Genomic DNA, 17,486 nt, shown 5'->3' on the forward strand with positions numbered 1-17,486 from the left:
TGTTTTTGGGGTGTAATGGTGTAGGGGCTACAATAGTAATATAATACTAATATATACATATATATATACATATATCTCTCACACACATACAAAATATAATAATAATAATAAATGCAACAAGAAAGCAAAGACAACAGAATATCGCCCCTCCCCTTTTCGCCCACATTTTGCCCCTTTGTAGCCCGGGGACGGTGTTCTCGCCCCAAAACCTCCATTATCGCCCCATTTATTCGCCCACTACATATAGCCTTACTGGCTGAGTTGGACACTACAGATTTTGTCACAATAGCTTACAAATAATGGAGGTATAAAGTTCACATGAACATAAAATAATGTGCTCATGTGTGAAAGTAGATTGAACTTAAAATTATAGTTGCTTGGTTTTGAAGTAGATTGAACATAAAATCTGAAGCTGTGAAATAAAGAAACTACACCTAAAGTTATGTGCTCATGTGAGAAAGTACATGAAACTTCAAAGTATCGTGACAAGTTTATGAAGCAAATAAAATGAAAAAAAAAAAATACTGAACTCAATCTATTTCAAAACCAAGCAACAAATCGAGCTCAATGAATACCTAAATTAACTATAATATAAATGAGATTTTTAAGCAACATATATCATACTAACAATTATAAGAGATTATATAAGTCGAAAATCAATCACATTAACAACAATAAAGATAAAAAACCAATATAAATTAAACAACACTGAGATATTCAAACATGTTTCAGCAGTAATTGTTCAATCAGGATTCAAACAGAAAGTTTAAATTACATGTGGGCCCTTATAACTATATAGTTTATATAGTTCAGCTGGAGAAAGGTTCCTTGTATGCTATTGAAATGAGTTTTGTGAGATGTTGGTAGAAATACTCGAGTTTATCACAAAAAAGTTTGAATCGAGTCGAGCTTAAATAAGCCAGAGCTTGAACCTAAAAATAAACTTGCTTAGTATAAATGAGTTTGAGTTTCACGCCTTCACTAAACGAGCTCGAGGTAGATTAAAACGTAATTTAAATACACAAAATTGACACAACAAAAACATACATAAACAACACCATATCATCCATATAAGTATATAACTAAATCAACAACATCGATCTACACATAAGCAAATTCAGATCGAAAGCATACACAGATACACAAATTAACACAGAATCATAGCAAGTAACATGAAGAAGATAACATCAGAGAATCTACGGCACGCTGATTTGAAGATCGGTTGAGGGATTTGGAACGAAAGATGAGAGAATTTTCGGGAGGCTTTTTAGGCTTTTCTCAAACCGCTCTCAGTGTGGATGTGGTGTGTTCTTGCGATGTTTATTGAAAGCCAAATCTTCAAAAAGGTTTATGGGTTTGGGGAAGAGAAGAAATGAATGTGAATGTCTGCAGGTAATACTGTAAGGGTTTGGTATGTATTTTTTTAACTTAAAATATAAGATGAAATCCTAAGATGACATGGAAGGTTTTTGTTTTTAACTATTAACACTAAATCGACGACGTGCAAAAACGTGTGTCATAAATCTTCGCTTTTTTTTTAAAATGACGTTGTTTTTCATGACACACACATTTGTTTGTCATAAATCACCGCGAGTCATACTGCTATGTCATTAAAGGCTTTTTTTCTAGTAGTGATTTTTGGGTTTAATGTCACTTCTATTCTAGGCTTTTGCTAATATACAATTAAAATCCGCACTATGACACCCGATGATTTTACTTGAAGTGTCACACCCCGAAAACCTTAATTTAAACAGCGGAAGACTTTTGACCAAGTCGTTCGGGTTGTGACAGTCGCTGTTAGCCAATCATAATAAAGTGTAATAAAATAATAATCAAAGTTTGACTTTTCAAAGAAACTTTATTATTATTAAAAATATAAGTTTACACTTGTATGAAAACACGATTATTACACATCCCAGTTTATTCCCATATTCGAACACGACCCGCCTCTTTTTCCTTAGTCACCACGAAGCCATCACTTACCTGAAAAGCATATTAAAAATCGTATGTCAACACAATGTGTTGGTGAGTTTCCCTTTATAATAAAATAGTCCATATACTTATATATATATATATATATATATATATATATATGTTAATTGAAAACAACATCTATATAATGATCTTTGTCATTATATATATACTAATATCACTTCGTGTGTAATCGTCACCACAGCCCGGATGATATTAAAAACATCCCGTGTATAATGGTTTACCGCCATTATATCACAAACCTGTGTGTAATTAATCTACCGTCATTACAACACAAATATAATAGGCATTTTTGTAAGGCCCCGTTACCGGTAGCCCTACTTTCGTGTTGGATTTACTCATAAACACAGTTCTAAATATCAGAGTTAATTAAAACATTTACGCGGAATATAAAACTTTCATAAAACTTTACATAATTCATAACTTGTCTCAAAACATCCTTTGTCTTTCAACATTAAAGCATTAAAATTAAAACATCATAAGTCTTCAGATGCCAGATTCTTGTTCAGTGCCATGTGTCTTCTCAAGCGAGCTGCCTCATCCTACTCACCTGCGTGCATACTAAAAGTCAGCTACGCTGAGTGAGTTCTAGTTAATCACATAATCATACAATACATTCTTACGCTTCATACTTAATCTCTTAACTTTCTTTCATATACACCTAAGTGCTTTTACTTTCATTTTTACTTTCATACTTTCTTTACATTCATAATCATACGTTCATTTTTACCTTCATGCTTTCCTTACATACAAAATCATACTTTTTAAAGAGCCTTTCGCCCTATAACCTCACAGATATTATAAGGGTCTGGTCCTAGTTTTCGAATATTAGAAGGGTTCGATTCCCTAACATCACAGATATTATAAGGGTCTAGTCCCTATCATCACAGATATTATAAGGGTCTGGTCCCTAGTTTTCGAATATTAGAAGGGTTCGATTCCCTAACATCACAGATATTATAAGGGTCTGGTCCCTATCATCACAGATATTATAAGGGTCTGGTCCCTAGTTTTCGAATATTAGAAGGGTTCGATTCCCTAACATCACAGATATTATAAGGGTCTGGTCCCTATCATCACAGATATTATAAGGGTCTGGTCCTTAGTTTTCGAATATTAGAAGGGTTCGATTCCCTCTTCGTTACCATACAACCATACATCATACCTCGAGTATTAGTAGGGCTTGGTACCCTTTTCGTAACCATACAACCATACATCATACCTCGAGTATTATTAGGGCTCGGTACCCTTTTCGTAACCATATATTATCATTTCTTTCTTCTATTATCTCTATCATGTTCATACACATAAACATACATAACATACTTACCTTATACATAGCGTTACAACCTGACAGTACGTGCAATATCCGAAGATCGTTCACGTACTATCAAGCAATCATTCATACATTTCACATTATCCACATAAGGCATACACTTATCTCTTAGGATAAGTGTATTAACAAACATATTGAGTATGCACACAGCCCCGAAAACGTAACACATAAATGGGACTAGAAACTCACCTGAACACGGTTACGTTCTCCGTTGATCGTAATCCCTTTCTTCAGTTGTGCACGGCTGACTGTATAACAAGTATACATATCAATTTATCTATCACTACTTATAATGTATTTCTATCTTTATATGACCCACAACGAACGGGGGTCCGGGGGCAGCGCCCCTGGCAGCGGGGTCTAGGGGCGGCAGCCCCTAGCAGGGTCCAAGGGGCAGAGCCCCTGGCTGGGGTCGAGCTGTCTTAACACATTTTTCATTAGATTTTTAATTTATTTTTCTAAACGAACATGGCTTTAGGCGAAGTTAAACCTCAGGCGAACTTGTCATCAGGCGAAGTTAAACCTCAGGCGAACTTAGCTTTAGGCGAAGTTAAACCTCAGGCGAACTTAGCTTTAGGCGAAGTTAAACCTCAGGCGAACTTGTCATCAGGCGAAGTTAAACCTCAGGCGAACTTAGCTTTAGGCGAAGTTAAACCTCAGGCGAACTTATCATCAGGCGAACTTAGCTTGCAGGCGAAGTTCATCAGGCGAACTTAGCTTGCAGGCGAAGTTCATCGCTTGAAGGCGAAGTTGCCCAGATGAAGGCGAAGTTGCCCGGACAGCCTGCTGTTTGGTTTCTGTCCAACATTTCGAGCGATTTTAACACCCCCGCTATGGTTCAATATCACCCACTACGCTTCCCGACCATTTCCGGTCACTTAACACTAAAAAGCTTGGATCTTTAAACTTCAAAGTTCAAGAATCTTACCTTTTTGAGCTTGTTGGATCTTGTTTCCTTGCTTAATCACAACCAACCGCTCTCTCTTCTCTCTCGGATCTTGGTCTCTCTCTCTACGGCTCTCGGTCTCTCTCTCTCTCCTCGGATCTCGGCCGCCGGTCGGCTTGTGTATGGGGTGTGTGTGTGTTTTGGAAGTGTGAAGGAATAGATGTAAATGAAGATATTTTTGGGTTTAGGGGATATTTATATCCCTTAAATCTCATTCTCATTTAACCCATCTCAATTAATCCAAGTCCCTGATCCGCTCCTACCCGATATTAATAATTAAAAACGCGAAATCACTAACATAACTTTCTTTATTCAACATTATAAATTTTAGGATGTTACAATTTTACTTCTTAAACAAAGCATGCTGTTGTAGACGAGCAAAGAATACAACATTACGTATGAATATCATAGTTGATAACGAGGGGGTTTACGTATGAATATCATAGTTGATAACCTGACACATACCAGATTCAAAATAACACATACCAGATTCAAAATACGCCCACTTCTAACCCAACGCGATGGAAGTAGGGGGCGTCACCCCGATAGATATACCCATATTTCCGTGCCCCTTTCTAGGGTTAACCGTTATTTAGCCAACTAGACTCATCCCGCGTTTGACACAGTTTGTAAAATAAAATGCCTTTAAAATATCAATGAAATCAATATGTAATAAAGAATATGCTTTTCCCCCAAAACAATTATAAAAACATTTAAAAACGATTCCATTTGAAAACGAGGGGGTTCGATAGTGAAACTCACTGTCTTGAAGCTTTTCCAAAAATCCCGTGTCCTATATTAGAACACGTTTTGTTAATAAAAACTTGATTTTAGTTTTTATACAAAACTCTTTTTAATTTACTAATCCTACTCTAGTATACACATAAGCACATAAGCGAGTACACATAGTTCGGTTTCCCGTTAACTATTATTTAATTAATTAAATTAATAAATAAACAATTAAAATATATTAAAATAATTTAAGTTTCAGTTGCTGGAAATTTTTAAGAAATATTAATTTTCTATTTTTCACAAAACTTGTCGGTTTTATCGGTTTTATGCTTAAAATGCGTTATTTCGGTTTTTCGTTTAAAATTTAATTTATAAATTATGAAAAATACTTGTTACATAGATATTAATCAAGTTTTATAAGTTTACTTGTGAAAATATATTATTTTCATTTTTGTTAATATTTTCTCAAAATATCAACTTTTTAACATTTTCGTGACGGTTTTCACGACACGAACCGTTTAGGACTCTAGTTTATCATCTTGTCATTTTCTCATGTATTAACTTATGTTATACATGAGTATTTTAACACTTTAGGGGCTGTTCTAAAACAGTCCCTAATAGTTGTGTCGGTTTTGCTAAAAAAGCCGATATTTCGACCGTTTAAGTTACCAACGAGTCAAACAAATTACACAAGTCTATACTAATCACCTTATGAACTAAACACACATATAATTTACCATAAATTGCAGTTTTGACCAAATAAATCCATAAGACCTGTTTAATCGAGTTTTAGGTTCCTAGTTCGTATTTTAGGTTTCATTAACAATGTTACTAGTTAAGCTTGTTATTTTTATATATACAATTATTATTAAATATTTTTAAAAGTCCAGATCTTTAACCTATTTTATAAGTTCATAATAATCCAAAATTTCACTTTTAAGTAAATGTTCTTATTCTCTTTTAGAAGAATCTAAATTTCATGATTTTAAACAATGTCTTTTTTAACAAATTCATTGTGATTCTTTTAGATGATTCCATTATTTCTAATCTATCATTTTTACATCATTCATATCTTTAAAAATCTTTAATCAATCATTTAATTTACAAAATTATGGATTTTTAAATTTTCTAACTATTGTTCTAACAAAGTTTCCCTATTTAGTAACTTTAACAATCTTCAAGAACTAATATAAGGTTTTAGTGATTTTAGTAGCATATATCCTATTCCATTCTCAATTTTATTATTCCATAACACTTATTGATTCATCAATCCATCCAAAATCCTTTAATTAATCTCATATACAAAAATCCCCAATTTTTCACTTATGAACAAGTTCTTTTTTTGTTCATCCCTAACAACAAATTTTCAATGTTTCAAGTTCATATTAACAAACTAATGATCAATAATTATCCTAAATCCATTCTAACATCAAACCCTAACATCAAGTTTATTCAAGTTTTTATCAAATAATTAAAAGATCATTAACACCTAAAATCAAACTTTCAAGCTTCAATCAAGAACAACAAACCTAATACTTTCAATCCTAATAATCAATCTTAAATCAAACTTACTTGTTCTTGGAGATTTGGAAGATGAGATTGATGATGTTATGGTGTGATATTGGTGTTCTTCCTTCCTATACCCTCCTTAATATCTTAATCTTCTTATTCTTGATTTAATCTTCCATGATTTCTTGATTATGTGTGTGTTTATTGTTTGATTTTGAATTGCATGTGTGGGGTGAGAATGTTTGGCCGATGGTTTTTAAGAGAGAGGGATGGAGAGTATAGGTTTGATGAGTGGGAGTTTTATAGGGCAAGTGGGTTATTTAGTTTGATTACAACACATCATTATCTAGAAGGATAATAATTAGGAGGATGAGTTGGTGAGGTGAGGTGTCATAGGGGGGGGGGGGGCTAGGAGAAGGGGGGGGTAAGGGTTGGTAAATAATAATGTTTATCGTATGGTTTAGGTAATAAAGTTTAACGTAAAGCGTAATTTATCTAGTCCAACGAAGTCTGTTTTCGATAATTTATCAGACTTTGAGCGAAACTAGATTACAGTCAATGTCTGCCTAATAATTTAGTTTTCTAAAAAACTTGATGTGAGACTCTTACGGTGTCCTCTACTGGCTTTTGGTTACTTATTTTCTAATTTTCGCGATTCGAACATTCTAAAATTAAGTTTATATATTATCTCGACTAATTTAATATATATTTTAATTTTTCGAGATCATTTAACCCTTTTAATGAATTATTTACTCTCTGACTTGTTACCCGGTGTCATTCCACGTCAGATTCGTTACGTGGCGATTTTTTCACTTTTTGTTGACTTTGAAACATATAGATCATTAATAAAGAAGATTTTTCATCATAATGACTAAATTTTATTGCTAAACATGATTTATTAATGAAATTTTTTTAGCAAATGTTACATGAAGCGTACCAAAAAGGTTTGGATTGAATTTCGCCAGTTGTCATTATAGAAGTAGCTGTGAAGATAACATTACCAAAATAGCCCGGTGGAAGTGGTGGTTGTAAGCGGGTCCGACCATCTACTACGAGTTTGAGCTTGGTGGTCTGATCGTCTCGCAGCCCACGGGCTTTACAGACGCACTTCCAAACATGGCCTGATAAAACTTTAAAGGTGCTCTAGCTAATTGTGCTTGTCACACCCCAACCTAAGGCGGAAATGCCGGAGCATGAGCTGATTGCTCATAGCTCTTAAGGTACTATCATGCAATATTAAAAGTGACAATATCTATTAAATTTAATTAAATAATCAAGTACATCAAAGTAGACAAAATACATAATTTAGAAATAAAGCAAGTAAAACAAGATCTAAAGTTTAATTCTTGTATCATCTTCTCTAGCATGCAATCCTAAATTTTTTTCAACGAATCTTGCTAATCATATCATACGGTAACCTGCAAACATGTTAAAATACAAATAGATATTTGCCAACACTAGGTTGAGTGAGTAAAACACCAGATTTAAGACATAATAATAATAATAATAATAATAATAATAATAATAATAATAATAATAATAATAATAATAATAATAATAATAATAATAATAATATAAAAGTGCAAACTGTGTCAAGTGAGATAAGCAATTTAACCAATGAGCAAGTAAATAATGTTCTCAGTAAGCTCGATGTCGGATGAACTGAACGAGGGCTACCACAACGGACGTATGATTATAATAGTCTGCGAATATGTTGGACCTCTATAACACGTATGTATTCAAGTAAAGCATATAAGCATATAGCACGTTAGGTATAAATTGTTAAACACACAAGACTAACAATTGTAAGTTTGAGTATTAAATAATAGTAAAATATTTACGAACTCATATGTCCCCAAAATATTGAAAATGAGTAAAAAGAGAGGAATGAGATACTCACCTCTGATTAGATGAGCAAAGACAACGCAAATGATGATGATATAATATTAACTCTTCGGGATTCATCGACAAGGATTCCTATTTAAATAATTTAATATTATGAGTTATTAACAAATGAGATAAAACGTACAATGGATTTGAGATTTCGATGTGAATTAAATTATGTTTTGCGATTAGAACGTTTATTGATTGAATTATTGATCTCTACGGATTATTTGTTACTACGAAAACAATATTATTAGTCATCATTTAATTAAAAGAATCGTTTGTTTATCACATAATCGAATATATGAATAGTTAGTTTAAATCTATATGAGTTATGATATACTATAATAATAAACATTTAAATAGTTAATTATAGTAAAATTTATAGCTTTGAATCTTTAACGAAACCCATTGGTAAAAATATAGTTAATTCATTTAACACATTTAATATATTTTATTATATTTTTGTTTAAAAGAATAATACATATATAAATATAAGAAATTTGAAAAACGATTAACGACGAGAAAACGTCAATAATGATGTTCGGGTTTTAATAAAATAAAGTTCGTTTTATATTAACATATACATATATTACATATATATATATACATATAGAAAAGGGTTAAGAATAATGAGTTTTCTAGGAATGGTAAGAACCAACAAATTTTTGACATTTGACATTACAAATGATGGTGAAAGAACAATTTAAGAAACTATGTCGGTTATTGGTAATTTTAAATCTCAACAATTTATTAACATGATCCAGTGACTATGATTTATTCCTACTCTTCCTAAGAAACTACTTATTCTTAGGATAACCCTCCAATATATATATATATATATGTGTGTGTGTGTGTGTGTGTATACATACACACATATATATATATATATATACGAAACTTGGACGCGAGATTAATTTACAAGGAACGTTAACCTACTAGTTTCGATTTAGTAAAATAATGTTTAATTAATATTTAATATTAATTATAACTTGTTATAGCCATCAAAAACCATTGAAAAGAATAAAAATAATAAAAACTAAGCCATTGGGACTCGAACCCGGGTGGCAGCCGGCACACATGTTTAACGCACCCACCACACCAGCCACACATGCGGTGTGCTAGATGCTTTAAATACAAAACAATATTTTAAATACAGCAGTTGAATAACCCCAAACTAATTATGAGCCCTGGAATCTTGAATTGTTCGATCCGCATTAGGTTAGTCTAATTCATGTTAGGGTTATTGAAATTAGGTTCAAGACAATCAGGATGTATTTATTGATTACCATGTACTGTTATGAATTGATGAGAACGGTACACAAAGGGTGATGGCACAAGACGCGACTGAGATCGATATTGCATGTTGTTAAACTTCAATTACTCTTAGGGTTATCGCGGAATCATGAAGAAGTTAGACTGTTGATTAATTGTATTTTTATTACGTATATAAGGTCTAACCCGAAGTGGTTATAGGCGGTTTGTTAAAAACATAAATACGATCAAGCTATGATTCATATTACGTAATCGAATTGTCGGTATAGGTTGTTTTAATCTTATACACTATTTTGTAAAATCTAATTTTGATTATCATACGTTAATTAAGGTGAAAGAAACTAAACGAGTTAGGGGTTTGGACTTGAATACGGGTTACGGGTTGGTTAAAGGGTTTGAGTTATGGGTTAAAAGGGTTTAAATAATATAATATAATAATAATACAAACACTGCAGAATGGTCCTTATAGTTTAGGTGTGGAACAAAAATAGATAATAGTTTTAATTTGGGTAATAACCGTATATGTTTGAAAGTTGTTATATATATATATTAAATAAATATAAATACAAATAAGATTAAAATAATATTAGCCGGTAATTGCGGTATTCTATTGCTAAAATTTCCCGAATATAAAATAGTTCGGGGAACGGATATAATTTATAAGTTCGAAAACCAAGTTGTTACAGTCTCCCATACTTTAGGTAATTTCATCCCAAATTTAAAGAATACTATAACAACCCCGTTTAATTGTAAGGATTTTTTTTTTTAAAAATAAATCATAATACAAAACTTTGAATGTCAGAAGCAAGGCTCCAAATGAAAATCCGATAACGGCACTTATATATAGAATGTATCAACGGCGTATCCACCATGTCCTTATCATCTCAACATTTGTACCGTTACTCCAAACTACATTCGGTTCTAGATTATGACACACAACTGTACATACTATGATTTCCATGCGAAGACTTTAGTAATTACGTATGCATCCATAATTACTTAGATCATCCGATGGTCCACATAACTCATCCCATTGTGTGAGTTACGAAACATTTGAAAAAGAAACATGATTTTGAGAAGACAAGAATCTTAATATGTTTTGGTTTTGAATAGAAGATAGTCATTGTGTAAAATACTGCTAAGCATGAATCGAATTTTTGAGTTGTTGTAATAGAATATTAAAATTTTAAAACATCTTTTGAAAGTATAGTATTGCAAATAGTTGTCTTTGAAAAGATAGATTTTATTGTATGCGCATAATCACTTAAAATTAATAAATTACTAGAACTGAAATTGTTTAAATTCAAAAATCGAATAAAGATTTGTTATAATGTACGATTGAGAAAGATAAAATATGTTTAGATAAAAAGACAACAACATTTTCTTTGATAAACTTAGTTATGAATAACTTGAATAATTAGATCTATAAAAACTTGAACAATTGAAGTTGGTTGAATTGAAATATTTTGATTAGGTTGCAAAGTAAGGTTTAATAGAATAAGTTTGGTAAAGTTTGAGCTTGATGAACATGATTGAATCGAGAACACGCACGGCGTAGGTGATTAGGATTTCCATAGTTGTAGCAATTACAAGTAGCAGGGTATAAAATTTGAGCAAACGTCGTAGCATGGGTTTTAGAATTACAAGGCATATAGATGATGCTTTAGACTTGTGTTTGTTATTGTTGTTGTTATGAGAATGAATATGGGTAAATGAATCAAAATTACCAACAATTGGTTTAATGAACAAGATTGGGTTGATTTTTTTAACGTTTTGAATTGGAGTTACTATACGAGTGACCATACAACTGTTATAGAAAATGATTGATTAATTTTATTACAAGAATTTCTTGCTTAAAACATAATATGGTTGATAATGACGAGATTTTCAATAAATGATTAATGAGTTGTGTAAACTTCAAATGAACTCTTAAGAAAAATGAATTTTAAAATATGTTAAGCTAGTGTCTATTCATAACTTAAGGATTAGTTAGAATCTAAATTGATAATCAATGACTTAATTCATGGAGTGATTGAGTTTTATCAAAGTTTGATATGTTTTAACAAATTAAAATTTAAGGTTGAATGTCACACCCGCACTTAGGGCCTAGGCGTGTGACCAATAGTTGGTACATGTTTTGAAAATATATCAGAGTTTTAGCGGAAGTCTTTAAAATATATTTTTAATTAGCGGAAGTCTTCTTAATAATAAAATATTAATTTATATTTTGTAACATTAGTTTATTTGTAAAATCTATATTTATAACAATAATTATATTTGATTTATTATAAAGCTTTTCGAATCATAAATATTCGAGAGTTTGATTTGTAAACCTCGTTTGATTTATAAAACTTGTTTAAATATTGTTTGCAATATTTTAATAATTTTAAAACTGAGCCATCTCTATCTTGCGAGCGTCTATCTCCTTGAATGGCTCTAATTCCTTGCTACATGTACTAACTTTTGTATCCTGTAATCAGGGGGAAATACGTCAGCGATATGCTGGTGAATCGTTGACTCAAAAAACATTTTTATAAATCCTTCTTTGACTGACAAGATAGTTTTCATGAAACAATCTCAGCAGAAACGTCTATTATTTCTGGGATTGTGCCACTGCCATACACACACAATTACGGTTCTCCGGGAATTGACACCCTTTGGAGAAATTTTATTATGACCTCTAGTCTGCGGCCACGTAGCCTTGACTGATAGACTAGATTGATTATGTTTGGATCCAGACACATGTGTACTCGGTCTGAGTTGCTTTTATTTTCTATCTTGTATTTTAACAGGGAACACGTAATCTCATAAATCTTTATTTGACTGTCTTTGTTTAAGATAAACAACCCGTTTATCTTGACTGAAAAATGTTTAACGTATTCACCTGTGACTGTCTGTTCTGAATGATGTTGTGATCTCGTTTGAAAACCTTTGTGAATGAATGAATGATTGATTGATTGAATGATTGACCTATAATAAAATAGGTTTATGTAAATACCCGGATCGTCTCTTAATCCGGCTATAGACCTTTAGTCTAGTTTGATAACTTAAACCTTGATTGATCTTTTGTTTGAATGAAATATTTTGATATGAAATCTTTCTCTATATTTGCTAACTATGTGATATGTTTCTTCTTCAAGAAGAAACGTCAATTATCTCTATCCTTTGTTAATATCTTATATTTCTTAAAAATAAGAAATAATGTATCAACTATATCCTTTAAAAATTCTATATTTCTTAAAGAAACATTATTTTAATTTATTCATTATACTTATAATTCTTTAATCAAGGTCTAGGCTATACTCCTGACTAGGGTCTAAGCCTATATTATTTTATTAATATTTTATTCGAACAGAATTCTTACCTTGCTTAGCTTATTATTTTCTAGATTCTCGGGCAGCACTTCGACACTTGCACGTACTTTGAGAATCTTGATCAACAACTCCTCGGCACGCAAATCGAGGCAACGTTCGGGGTTGCCGGGTCGTGCACGTACTTCGAGACAGAATGTCGGGTCGTCTCGGGTCGGCAGGGTGTATGAGGTCGTCACGCAAAACGAGGTGCACCGATTGTCGGGATTGTCGGTACGAACTTCGAGGTGTCGTCGGTGTATGGTGCGGATTACGAGGTTATAATTGTCGGATCGGTGGCACGGAAAACAAGGTAGAGAGAGAAAGTTCTAGAGAGAGAGAGAGAGAGATATTTTGGTGTGAAAATGAAGGTGCCAAGCACCCCTATTTATAAGCTGAAAAACGAACCCATCGCGGTACGCGATGGTTGATGAAAACCCTGTCACGTATCGCGACGTAGGTTTGATGAATCACCGGTAGCGTCGTCACGTGTCGCCACATGGCAGACACGGTGCCACGTGGTGACACGTGGCAAGACATGGTGCCACCATGTGACACGTGGCGGGACACGTGTCACCTCGTCATGGCTTTATGCCACGTGGTGACACGTGTTCTGACACGTGTCATCCTGTCAGACCTCGTCATCGCGGTACGCGATGACGTTGGGTTTAGGTTCGTCGCGTATCGCCGTCTGCCCATTTCTTGGGTTTAGAAAACATACCCATCGAGGTACGCGATGGGCCTCCTTCTGATCCGTCGCGTATCGTGATCGGACAGGAGAACAGAATTTTCTCTTTTGGTCCTTGGACTTTGATATTTGGTATTTTTAGTCCGAAATTTTTGTGATGTTACATCCTCCCCAGCTTGGAATGAATCTCGTCCTCGAGATAAGTTGTGAGTGATTCTTTGCTTATTGATTTGCTATCAGACTCTTTCTAATCTTCTTGTTTGAACTTAACTTGAACTGTTTGAATAATTGAAATTCCTTATATTCGTCGTTAACTTACATCTTTGGGTGACGTATTCAGTCAATAGTTCAGAAAATCATAAGTAATTGTAAATTGTTAAGCACAGTGACCAGTTGTGTTTAACTATTTACCTTACCTTTGTATTTTAAGCATTTACTGATGTTAACAAGATTTCTTTTTGAATTCAGTCTATCGAATTCTTTTAATATACTCATCTCGATTACTTTCAAGGTTTCCATACTTGAGTAATAATATTCTTTTACTTCTTGATTTTAACAGATTGTTTCCGTTTATTTCTATCAATTATACTCTTGAACCTTTAAAGTTTGAATAATTGATATTCCTTGAGTAGACATATTCTTGTGTCTGAGTTTAATTCATTCCTTTCATCTTTCTTTAGATGATAGTTTCTTGTATTTCAAAAATTTTACTATCTCTTTTCCTTTGCGTGTAAGCATTCTTGTGTAAGACACGATATATATGCTAATATCTTTCTTTATATACATTAGGGATTTAAATACCCTTATACGATTACAAAATTTCTCATTTTATAAAGAGATTACAAGCAGTTTACAAGAGTTAACTAAACTATTAGTTATTTCTAATGCCTTTGGATCTTGAACATTCAGTTTGCATACTCTTGTCTACTCTATTCTTGGTTGGATGCATCTTGTATGTTTAACATATTAGCTTTTCCTTTCTTAGCACCACTTCCATTAGCGTTGTTTGTCTTATTCGGACATTCTGAGCTGAAGTGTCTGTTTTCTCCACAGCTAAAACATAGAACTGTTTTCCTTTTGCAATCGTCTTCCGAATGACCGAGTTTCTTGCAAAAGTTGCATGTGATCAATGGAATATTTTCGTGGAAGTTTGTTTGTCTTAAACATTTCCCGTGATGTCTCTTGCCACAACTTTGGCAGATTGGTCTTGTATATTTAAAAGACCCTTCCACCTTTTATTTGCCTTTCTTTGTTTTCTTTTCCTCGATTTCTTCTCCCTTTCCTTTGTCATTCTCATCTTCTTCTTGATTTCTAATAAGACCATTCATAATATAACCGGCTAATTCCATGGCTAAATCAGCGTTTGAGGCAAATGAGATCTTACCATATCTCTAATTTCCCGAGGTAAACCCCAAATGTAGCGGGTTACTTTGTTGGATTCGGGTATTACCAAATGTAGTACCAATCTACAATACTCATGAAACTTAGTATTGTATTCTCTGAGATTTGTGTCTTCCACCTTGAGGTTCAAAAACTTAGTTTGAATAAGATCGATTTCATGCATGGGAGAGAACTTTCGTAACACCAGTTCTCTGAATTCTTCCCACTTCAATTGGTACATAGTTTCTCTACCCTTTGACATGATCAGGGTATTCCACCAATCCAAAGCCTCACCTTTAAAATATTGAGAGGAGTATTGAATCTTTTGAATATCAATACAATTGCTGATGATAACAATGGACTCGATTTCTTCAAGCCATCGTACGGCTGATATGGCACCTTTATAGCCATATAATTCTTTTGGTCCAAATTCCTTGAAAATCTTAAAACTACTGCCTTGAATTACTAGTTGTTTCTTGAATTTACGATTGAGTTTGCTCTCAGCGTTGGAGCTATGAACACTTTCTTCATTATGAGAATGTTTCTTATACGGATGAGTTCTCGATGATTTATTTGAATGTTCTATTTTATGTTTTTGTGACCCTTCTTTCATTGCATCAATGAAGGGAGTCATTGCATTATGAATCATGTCTTGGATTTTGACCAGATATTACTCAGGAATCTACTCAGGAATCTCCTGTATAGGTTTTGTCATATCTTTGTTGCTTATATGGGTTGAAGCTTCATCATTATTCCCTTGATTGTTTGGATTCGACATTCTGTAAACAGAATAGAAATTCTTTATTTATATACTAATGATTGAATGTTTACAACGGATGTGTGACATTTGATGTTAGTGCAAAAGATTGATTCGTTTATGAAACGTTTAATTAAGCTTATCGCATTTCGGGAGGATTCTTTCTTATCTTTCTTGATATTGTTCGTCTTGTAATGACACAATTCTTATTATTCTTTATTTGAGAATTTGATGTTTTGAGATAATTGTAAGAAACAATAATTATTTTATATTATTTTCCATGTATTTTGACGATGATAGTCGATGGGGTTCTTGAGAGGCATCAATACTTTCTTGTTGTGTATTTTTGAAATGGTTAGTACATACCTTGTGTACAAATAGACCCCAAGAATTTCTACAATTCTTATTTCTAGGTCATGTTTCATTTAATCCATGCTAGTTATTTCACGTAGCGTCGTCTTGAGTTTAGTCATCTTTTAGACTTTGTCCACCTGGACCTTTCCTTTATTTGTTAGCTATTACTCTCTTACTTCCAGATGTACTTGGAAGAATTATCTTGAGAGTTTGTGCAATCTTTTCTTGACATAATTATTTAAAAGATATATTACTAATTTCGAGGAAAATTAAATATATCTCTTATTTATGTTATTACAAGATTACACGGTACTTGCATTGTTTATAACTACTAAGACTCTTATTTCTTCCATCGAATAATCATCTTCTTGATTTTGTCGTCCTTCTTAACATTTTCTCCTTTCTTCTTTGCTTTTTGTCTTTCTTCAGCATCCATTCCTTTATTATGAGTAAAGTAAGGATTTTGCATTGTTGAACAATATTCCTGTCCCTAAGGATTTTCTTCTGGATAAGTCATTACTTCCTTTCATTTCGACACCATTAGTTTCTTGGATCTGCTTGATACGTCTCCATACGTGTTCTCATTTGGAATAATATTGGCTAGCAGGATGTTAGAATCAATTGAATCGGAATCTTCCTCCATTGCTGTTTGGTATGAACTTTCATCACTAGATATAGGAATTGGGAGAAAAGATGTTTCCATATAGCCTTTCCTTTTACCGAATCGAAGCTTAACGAATTCTTCGCTAGATTGACGATCGTATATCTATTCGAGGTTATATTAATGATAGAAGTGTGTTTTTCGTATCTTATCCGTACTTATTTTATATCTTGTTCATATTATTCAATGATTATTTCCTTGATATCTTTATTTGAATCCTAATGATATTATAATCCTATTTCTGATCGAAGCATAGGTATGATTTAAAAACCTAATTCGTAAAGATCGATGGCTCTGATACCAACCTGTCACACCCGCACTTAGGGCCTAGGCGTGTGACCAATAGTTGGTACCTGTTTTGAAAATATATCAGAGTTTTAGCGGAAGTCTTTAAAATATATTTTTAATTAGCGGAAGTCTTCTTAATAATAAAATATTAATTTATATTTTGTAACATTAGTTTATTTGTAAAATCTATATTTATAACAATAATGATATTTGATTTATTATAAAGCTTTTCGAATCATAAATATTCGAGAGTTTGATTTGTAAACCTCGTTTGATTTATAAAACTTGTTTAAATATTGTTTGCAATATTTTAATAATTTTAAAACTGAGCCAT

The sequence above is a fragment of the Bidens hawaiensis genome, unplaced genomic scaffold, assembly GCF_021521415.1.
Source record: "Bidens hawaiensis isolate Kalapana, Puna unplaced genomic scaffold, B.hawaiensis_p1.1 tig00039724_1, whole genome shotgun sequence".
NCBI classification, from domain to species: domain Eukaryota; kingdom Viridiplantae; phylum Streptophyta; class Magnoliopsida; order Asterales; family Asteraceae; genus Bidens; species Bidens hawaiensis.